General features: G+C 47.2%; 1 pseudogene; it reads left to right on the top strand.

Annotated features, from left to right (window-relative positions):
* Window positions 1–1,275: 1,275 nt before the first annotated feature.
* LOC119622379 (centromere protein N-like) lies at window positions 1,276–3,589 on the top strand (annotated as a pseudogene).
* The last annotated feature ends 5,483 nt before the right edge of the window (window positions 3,590–9,072 follow it).

The following is a 9,072-nucleotide window of genomic DNA, read 5'->3' as shown; positions in this document are numbered from 1 at the left end:
CTCTCTCCCTGCGCAGGCAAAGCAAAAGAACAGAAAAGTCCAGAAGCAACTAGAAGATTCCATCCATAAGATTTATGATGAAACCATCAACAGAACTGGGCACAAAACTCAGGAAGAGGGACCAGAACTCTCCAAGATGCAAACCTGACTCTGCAACAAAACACGATGATGATGAAACGGGAAACCTGCACACAAAGTCTCCAACAGTCGGGGTTTTAAGCGGCCTTAACCAAAGCTGGACAAACAATACACGATCAAGCAAAAACTTTACAAGTGGTGACAAGCCTCAAATCACAGAAACTTACCAACTAAGCCAAATAGATGACAGCAAAAGCAGCCTCTGAGTCTCATCCAAACGCAGTGGTGAAGGGAGAGAGACCTGCTGTTCATAGCCAAAGCAGGCGCTGGCATGCCACAGAAAAGGAGAAAGCCTTTGACTTCCTGCTCTCCTGGCTGTTTTTCAGGGATATAAAAAGGGAGATTCTGCTTCCAAGGAGAAGCTTCCTCCTCTGAATGGATTTGTGTCTCCTAACCTCATCAGTTCCATTCTTGGCCAACATCAGAGCTGCCCTGTACGGCCTGTTGAGCACCATGGGGAAAAGTAGTGATCCTGGAAGACTAGAAATGGAATGCAGCTCCAGACTGCAAAGGGGAAGAAGCCACAGAACAAGGAGTAGAAGGTGGAAGGAACTGGCTTCTTCACGTCGCTGCTGAACGGCTGACTTGCCCACCCTGGACCACCTCCCCTGTGTCTCCTGTTATGAGCATGTGTTGAGTGTTTAGCTGGGAGCTTTCCTTTCTTTTCTTTACTTTTTTTTTTTTTTTTTTTTTTTTTTGAGACAGAGTCTTACTGTGTCGCCCAGGCTGGAGTGCAATGGTGTGATCTCAGTTCACTACAACTTCCACCTCCCAGGTTCAAGCAATTCTCCTGCCTCAGCCTCCCAAGTAGCTGGGATTATAGACACACGCCACCACAGTCGACTACATTTTTTTGTATTTTTAGTAGAGACAAGGTTTCACCATGTTGGTCAGGCTGGTCTCAAACTCCTGGCCTCAAGTGATCTGCCTGCCTCGGCCTCCCAAAGTGCTGGGATTACAGGTGTGAGCTACTGTGCCCGGTCAAGGTTTTCCTAACAGCTAGATAGAAATGCATTGGTGGGGGTTATAGACTACAGAATCCCCTCTACCAGGTTTAAGGAGTAAACAATTTATTATAGGACAAAGGTAGCACACAGGAGGAGAGAGGTGGCGGAAGATGTGGGCCGTGACAGAGAGATGGATGAGACTGTTGCTGAGTTTAAGAGGATCATCCCAAACGTCCTCAGGGCCGGGTGCCATGGCTCACTCCTGTAATCCCAGCACTTTGGGAGGCCAAGGCAGGAAGATTGTTTGAGCCCAGGAGTTCAAGGCCAGCCTGGGCAACATAGTGAGACTCCATCTCTACAAAAAATGAAATTAGCCAGGCATGGTGGCACATGCTGTAGACCCAGCTACTCAGAAGGCTGAGGTGAGAGGATCGATTGAGTCCGCAAGGTCGAGGTTGCAGGGAGCTGAGAGCGCACCACTGTGCTGCAGCCTGAGTGACAGAACAAGACCCTGTGAAAGAGGGAAGGGAAGGGAAGGGGAGGGGAGGGGAGGGGACGGGAGGGGAGGGGAGGGGAGGAAAGGAAAAAGGAAGGAAGGAAGGAAGGAAGGAAGGAAGGAAGGAAGGAAGGAAGGACGGACGGAAGGACGGACAGGGAGGGAGGAGGGAGGGAAAGAAAGAGAGAGAGAGAGAAAAAGGGAAAGAAAGAAAAAGAAAGAAAGAAAGAAAGAAAGAAAGAAAGAAAGAAAGAAAGAAAGAAAGAAAGAAAGAAAGAAAGAAAGAGAGAGAGAAAGAAGAGAAAGAAAGAGAAAGAAAGGAAGAAAGAAAGAAAGAAAGAGAAAGAAAGAAAAAGAAAGGAGAAAGAAAGAAAGAAAAGAAAGAAAGAAAGAAAGAAAGAAAGAAAGAAAGAAAGAAAGAAAGAAAGGAAAGAGAGAGAGAAAGAAAGAAGAGAAAGAAAGAGAAAGAAAGAGAGGAAGGAAGGAAGGAAGGAAGGAAGGAAGGAAGAAAGAAAGAAAGAGAAAGAAAGAAAAAGAAAGGAGAAAGAAAGAAAGAAAGAAAGAAAGAAAGAAAGAAAGAAAGAAAGAAAGAAAGAAAGAAAGAGAAAGAAAGAAAGAAAGACGGAAGGAAGGAAGGAAGGAAGGAAGGAAGGAAAAGGAAGAAAGGAAGAAAAGAAAAGAAAGAGAGAGAAAGAAAATCCTCATGATAGAAATGACAACAATCCTAAAAGCCTTGGATTTGTTGTCTAAAAATCAACTGCAGACTGTAAATTTCCAGCACAGAAAGGACTCTCTCGCTCAGCACTTGGTTCTGCTGTGTGAGGAGAAGCATGCAAATTCCTATGACGCAGCCCTTTGAAACACAGTTTATACTCAATTTCATCAGCACAAGAAAGTTTGGGATGCTTTTCAGATGAGTAAAGGACCAAGTGAAGATGTTGACCTTTTTGATATGAAACAACTTAAAAATTCATTTAAGAAAATTCTTTGGGCCAGGTGCGGTAGCTCATGCCTATAATCCTAACACTTCGGGAGGCCGAGGCAGGTGGATCACAAGGCCACAAGTTCAGGACCAGCCTGGCCAAGACGGTAAAACCCTGTCTCTACTAAAAAAATACAAAAATTAGCCGGGTGCAGTGGCAGGTACCTGTAATCCCAGCTACTCGGGAGGCTGAGGCAGGAGAATCACTTGAACCCTCGGGGTGGAGGTTGCAGTGAGCTGAAATCATGCCACTGCATTCCAGCCTGGGTGACAGAGTGAGACTCCATCTCAAAAAAAGAAAAAAGAAAAAGAAAATTCTACAGCAAGCATTTTAAAAGGTGACAGCTTTAGAGACATTGAGGGGAATGCAGTCTGGATTAGAATTGCCTGGGGAACACAGTACACAAATCCAACCCAGCACATACAAACCTATCACCTTTCTCTCTCCTTCCTTCCTGCCTGCCTGCCTGCCTGCCTTTTCCTTCCTTTCTCTTTCTTTCTTTTTTTCCCAGACTGCATGTACCTTCACTTCTTCCTCCAAGCTGAGGTGCAATAGACTGCTTCTGGATCAGGCGCTGGTCATTGCTAGCAGACACCATCAGACTGTGAAAATGGATCTGAGAAGCTGACATGTGGACTCCCAAGGCTATTGTTTTTAAACAGTATGATCAGATCTTTGAAACTCACAAACCTCTACAGGAAAGAAGCCTTGGGCTGGATGTAAACATGGATTCAAGAATTATTCATGAAGACATAGTAGAAAAAGGAAGAATCCAAGGAATAACTCAAAAAACTAGAATTTGCACAATCAAAGCTTGAAAGGAAATTCAAAAAGTGATTTAAATGGGACCATCTTGGCTGAGAAGGGAGAATCCCCTTTAGTGAGGAATAAAGTTCTGTAGCCCACGTCTTTTGGAAGCATTGAAATCCTTCGCCCCAGCCGGCCTTGCAGATGCACCACTTTCCCCACCACTCACTTGCATACCCAGCAAGACAACGAATTATGTGAAAATGAGAGATGAATGAGATGTGTGTGGTTTTGTATGCACACGAGCTCCTTCACTGTATTGCACATGCATTTCAGTTCATGGCTAGCTATATGGCTTCTGTTTATACACTTGGGTTTTAGAAGTTAACCCTTGGTATTGAAATTTCAGAAATGTTCATGTAATTTTGGGGACTGACTCATTCCTCCACGACATGCGTCCTCTCTCCCATATCCTGCTAATTGTCACAGTTGCAGGCACTGAGATGCAGGATATAGACATGGCTGCACACGTGACTTTGAGTGCCTGGATGCTCTGAGGTCAAGCATACGGCGCAGTACTGGAGATGGTGGGAGTCGTGTCCCGTGTCCTTTCTCCCACTCCTGTCCTCTCTGATCCTGGGGAGGTCTGGTTCCAATTGCTGGTTTCCAGGGATTCATTCTTAAGTCTCAGATCACAGAAAGAAGCAACAAGAAACTATATCCAACTCAAAACTTTTTAGGAGAATCATAAAATTGGTCGGTTCAGAGGGTAGAGTTGGGTCCACTAAGTTACTGTTGCAAAAGGTTGCATATTCAGCAAATTGGTTATATAAAATAATGTCTTTTTTTTTATTTTGAGACAGAGTTTCGATCTTGTTACCCAGGCTGGAGAGCAATGGCGTGATCTTGGCTCACCTCAACCTCCGCCTCCTGGGTTCAAGCAATTCTGCTGAATTAGCTGGGATTACAGGCATGCACCACCACGCCTGGCTAATTTTGTATTTTTAGTAGAGACTGGGTTTCTCCATGATGGTCAGGCTGGTCTCGAATTCCTGACCTCAGGTGATCCGCCCGCCTCAGCCTCTCAAAGTGCTGGGATTACAGGCATAAGCCACTGCGCCCAGCCAATAATGTTCTCATTGTTAATATGATACTTTTTATCATATGTGTTACATTAAACTGATAAATAGTAATATCATAATGACTTGTGAATAGAGATAACGAAAAGCTGATTAAAAAAAAAAAAAAACCAAATCGAATGCTGGAGAAAGAGACCCCCAGTGCCACACCATAGAACTAATGCAGTGAGGGGCAGCCGCTCCAGCCCCATCTGGAGGCTGCTGAATCAGGACGTCACTGTCACAGCTGTCAGCCCCTGCCCCTGCCCCTCCACCGCAATCTGCCCCAGCTGTAGGAGATCTTTGGGATCAAAGCCTTCAGTAGGTGCCTATGATCACTGGACCTAAATCATATGTTTGCACCTCAAAAGCAAGGATGGCTGTGAAATGGAATATTTGGAGATTCATCAGAAGGTAGGATGTACACCGTGGGGAACCATCAAACTGTGAAGAGGGTGCTGAAAAGATTTGAGGAGCTACAAATGGCAGAGGTACAGCACAGCACACTCGCTGACTCAGCCAACACATGAGAAACCAAAGCGAGGTTCAGGTGTGCCCCCCGAGCGCTGCTGTAAGAGGAACGCGGCACGCTGCATTCTTGCCTCCTTTGTTGGACAGTGGGAGAAAACAATGCGTGGTACTAGAACAATCAGAAAAGGACGTCGCTGTTCACTGATACAGTGCTTTCCCAGAAGGGACCCCACCATGTCAGCAGCCACATCCATGGGCCACAGCTTGGAAGGTGTCCAGGCCACACTGTCTGGGGAAATCCTAGTGCTCCTCTCGTCTGTCTCTCCCTCTCAGGGACCACAGCTCTGCACTGTCTGGTGGCAACTGTTTCGCTTTGTTGTTTTTTTCCTCGTCTATTTTGTCCTGTGTTAATTATGTCAGGTGGAAGAATAAACGCCGTCCCTGCTACTCCATCTCATCTGGAAGCAGAAAAGCAGTGCAAGGACCCTGAGAGTCACAAGGAGGATAAGGGCAGCTTTCCCCACCCCAGCCCAGCCACCTCTGCCTCTGCCTGGAACCTCTCCTGACCTGCCCCCAATTCTTCCCAAGGAGAGGCTTCCTCCCTCTCTGGTCCTCTCGAAGACCCCCCGCTGCACTCTGAGCCACTCCTCTTGCCTCAGCTCCCACTCACCTCCCACATCCCCTCCATCCCCCTCACCACAGCCCCCACTGAATTTTAGTATCCGCTGTGGTCGACCCCAGATGTCTGCACCAGCCTGCCTCATCTGAACACACTCCCCTCTCCAGTTGCCCGTCTACCACTGCCCCCTTCCTGCCATATTGAAGACAGTGCCTTGTTCATATGGGTGACATTTATGTTTCTGCATAGCGTGGGTTCTTTTTTCTGCTCTGATAAGAACCCAGCATGTAGAAATGGAATTCATTTCCTATACGTAAACTCAGGCACTAACCAGACTGCATGGCCTGATAAATGTAATTCAGAATTAGAAGCTGCAGGAGCACAGCCCTTCCTCCCCTGACCATCCTATCACCAAAAGGCCCACCAAGGAGGAAGCTTTACCACAGACTCAATCTCTATTGACAGCAATCAAAAATGCTTAGCAACTTCTCTAAGTGAGAAATGGCCCTAGATTAATCAATGATCATACATACATTTAAGCTTCTTAATAAATTGTCCTATAAATTCCACCCATTATTTCTAATGAAAACATTAAAACTCCTCATACTTATGTAACCATTTACCAAAACACTCTCCCATAAGTTATGGTGGTAATTCCTCAAAACCCCCATGAAATAGCTAAGCGACTGGCCTTTTTTACTACAGACATAAATAAATTCCAATGTATTAACAATTTAAGATGGTGACTGATATGGTTTTGCTGAATCCCCACCCAAGTCTCCTCTTGAATTGTAGCTCCCACAATCCCATGTCATGGGAGGGACCCGGGGGGGAGGTAATTGAATCATGGGGGCGGGGTTTTCCCACGCTCTTCTCATGATAGTGAATAAGTCTCACGAGATCTGATGGTTTTATAAAGGGCAGTTCCCCTGCACGAACCATGTAAGACGTGCCTTTGCTTCTTCACCTTCAGCCATGATTATAAGGGCTCCCCAGCCATGTGAAATTGTGAGTCTATTAAAACTCCTTTATAAATTACCCAGTCTCAGGTGTGTCCTTAGAGCAGCGTGAGAACGGACTAATCACAATAATTGCTAAGTACAAGTCTCTTAAGCATGTATGTCCAGCATCATTTCTGTGGCGTGCATGTTCAGCATCATCTGCCCTGTGGCAAGGACGCTCGCATTTTGCTCTTTAGACCTTCTGCCACTAGAGGGCGCGCTAAGCCAGCCTACGCCGATCCGATCGCTGCAATCAGTGCCTGATACACACCTGGCAAAGCCTGAGCGTTTTTCAGACCCATCATGCATCAGCCAGGCCTCCCACCAACCCCAGGAGTTGCTCCCGCGTTGTGCAGGCGTTTGGCTGCATTGGCACGGGGACCAAGGATTCCCGAATTCATATTCGGTGCCCAAGTTTTTTATAATTACATCCCGGAACAATGGTATATTTTGATCACCCCTTTCTCCCTGGGTATTCTCCAGTCCTCAAAGCCCTTCCATCTAAAACGAAGGAACACATCCGTTTTCCTTTTCTCTCACAGATCTATGAGGGGAAGAGGAATGGAGGGCTGGTAAAGACCACAGCCATGTTCTCTCCGCTGGCTAGAACACCCCGCCAGGCCTAAGCGTTCACAGAAAGAGACAGGCATTTGTGGTCTAGAGGTCCCCACACAGCCCGCCTGCTGCAGACATTCCTCAGCTTCCTTTGGGGAAGAACAGGCAGCCATTTCCAGAGGAGAAAGCAAGAAAGAACAGAAGACTCTCTGAGCCCAGAATTCTCTTCCCCAGACCCATTCTGCCATAACTCAAATGCCACATGGCCTCCATAGCCCACATCTCCCAGTGCAATGGTCCATGCATCCCAGTTCAAGGATCCATGCCTCCCAGGGCAATAAGCTGCACCTCCCAAGGCAATGGTCTACACCTTCCAGTGCGGTGGTCCATACATCCCAGTGCAGTGGTCCATACCTCCCAGTGCAGTGGTCCATACCTCCCAGTGCAGTGGTTCATACCTCCCAGGGCAATGGTCCACACCTCCCAGTGCAGTGGCCCATACCTCCCAGTGCAGTGGTCCATACCTCCCAGTGCAGTGGTCCATACCTCCCAGTGCAGTGGTCCACACCTGCCAGGGCAATGAGCTGCACCTCCCAGTGCAGTGGTCCATACCTCCCAGTGCAGTGGCCCATACCTCCCAGTGCAGTGGCCCATACCTCCCAGGGCAATGAGCTGCACCTCCCAGTGTAATGGTCCATGCTTCCTAGTGCAATGATCCACACCTCCCGGTGCAGTGATCCACACCTTCCAGGCAATAAGCTGCACCCCCCCCCACCCCGCCCACACAGTGCAGTGATCCACACCTCCCAGGGCAACGAGCTGCACCTCCCAGCCAATGATCCATGTCTCCCAGTGCAGTGAGCCATGGTTCCCAGCAATGGCCCATGCTTCTCAGTGCCATTGAGCCATACCTCCCAGTCCTAATGGTCCATGCCTTCCAGTACCAATGGGCCATACCTCCCAGTGCCAATGGCCCATGTCTCCCAATGCCAATGAGTCACAGCCCCCAATACCAGAATCAACCACGCCTCTGTGTAAGTTCCCTCTCACATTGAGTCTGGACATTACCATGTTTTTCCTTTTCCATCCATTTACTTTCAGTGTATCTGTGTCATATTTAAAGTGTGTCTTTGTAAATTCTATATGGTTGGATCTTGCTTTTTTATCCAGTCTGGCAATCTCTACCTTGAATTCACATCATACCACTTTACATCTAATGTGAGAAACGCTGGTAGCCCAACCCCAGCCTCTTGCATTGCTGTAACTAAAGGACTCTTACCTTTTCTTTGTGTTCGGAAGCTGGGGAGTGGCTGTTGTTTCAGACAGTTTGGATTCACCTTCAGGTTCACCACCTGCTGGGCTCCAGAACCCAAGCCTCACAGAGATGTATGAGGCTGTCTGTATTCTCCCTGTTACCAACCCCGTCTCCAAACCACTTTCCCAGCAAAATTCCAGGGAAGGAAGAGAGTTGCTGGGCTGAGAGATGAATTTTTGCATTTGGAATTCCTCCAGACCCACATGTTGCCCCTGATGCAGGATGCTCCTTCTTACCCTGCAAAGCCTCCTGCCTGGAGGCAGCTGCTACTTTTCCCACCTGAACTCATTCAGGCACTTGCCCCAGAGAGCTCCAGGATCTCTGCTCACCTACACAGGGTGCACCCTCTGCAATTCAGTTCATCAGAGCTTCCTTACATCTTCCAATCGTTGAAAGCCCCATGAACATATGATTTTTATATGGTTCATTCTTGTCATCACCATGGGAGGAAAGCATTCGTGTCTTTCTACATCCTAACGAGAAGCAGGTGACCTAATCTTGTTTAAGCCATTGATATTTGTGCTTTTGTTATATACAGAAAAGCTTAATTTCTGGGTTCATAATGTAGAAAAGCCAAGCACAACTTACACTGAAGCGGCTGCTGACCATTTGTGGTCAGATGTGATTATCCAGCCATCACAATGTTTAAAAATTTGAATTTGAAAACACTCATATTGAATCC

The sequence above is a fragment of the Chlorocebus sabaeus genome, chromosome 14 (assembly GCF_047675955.1).
Source record: "Chlorocebus sabaeus isolate Y175 chromosome 14, mChlSab1.0.hap1, whole genome shotgun sequence".
Classification (NCBI taxonomy): domain Eukaryota; kingdom Metazoa; phylum Chordata; class Mammalia; order Primates; family Cercopithecidae; genus Chlorocebus; species Chlorocebus sabaeus.
The sequence above is the reverse complement of the archived record's forward strand: the minus strand, read 5'-3'. Positions and strand labels throughout refer to the sequence as shown.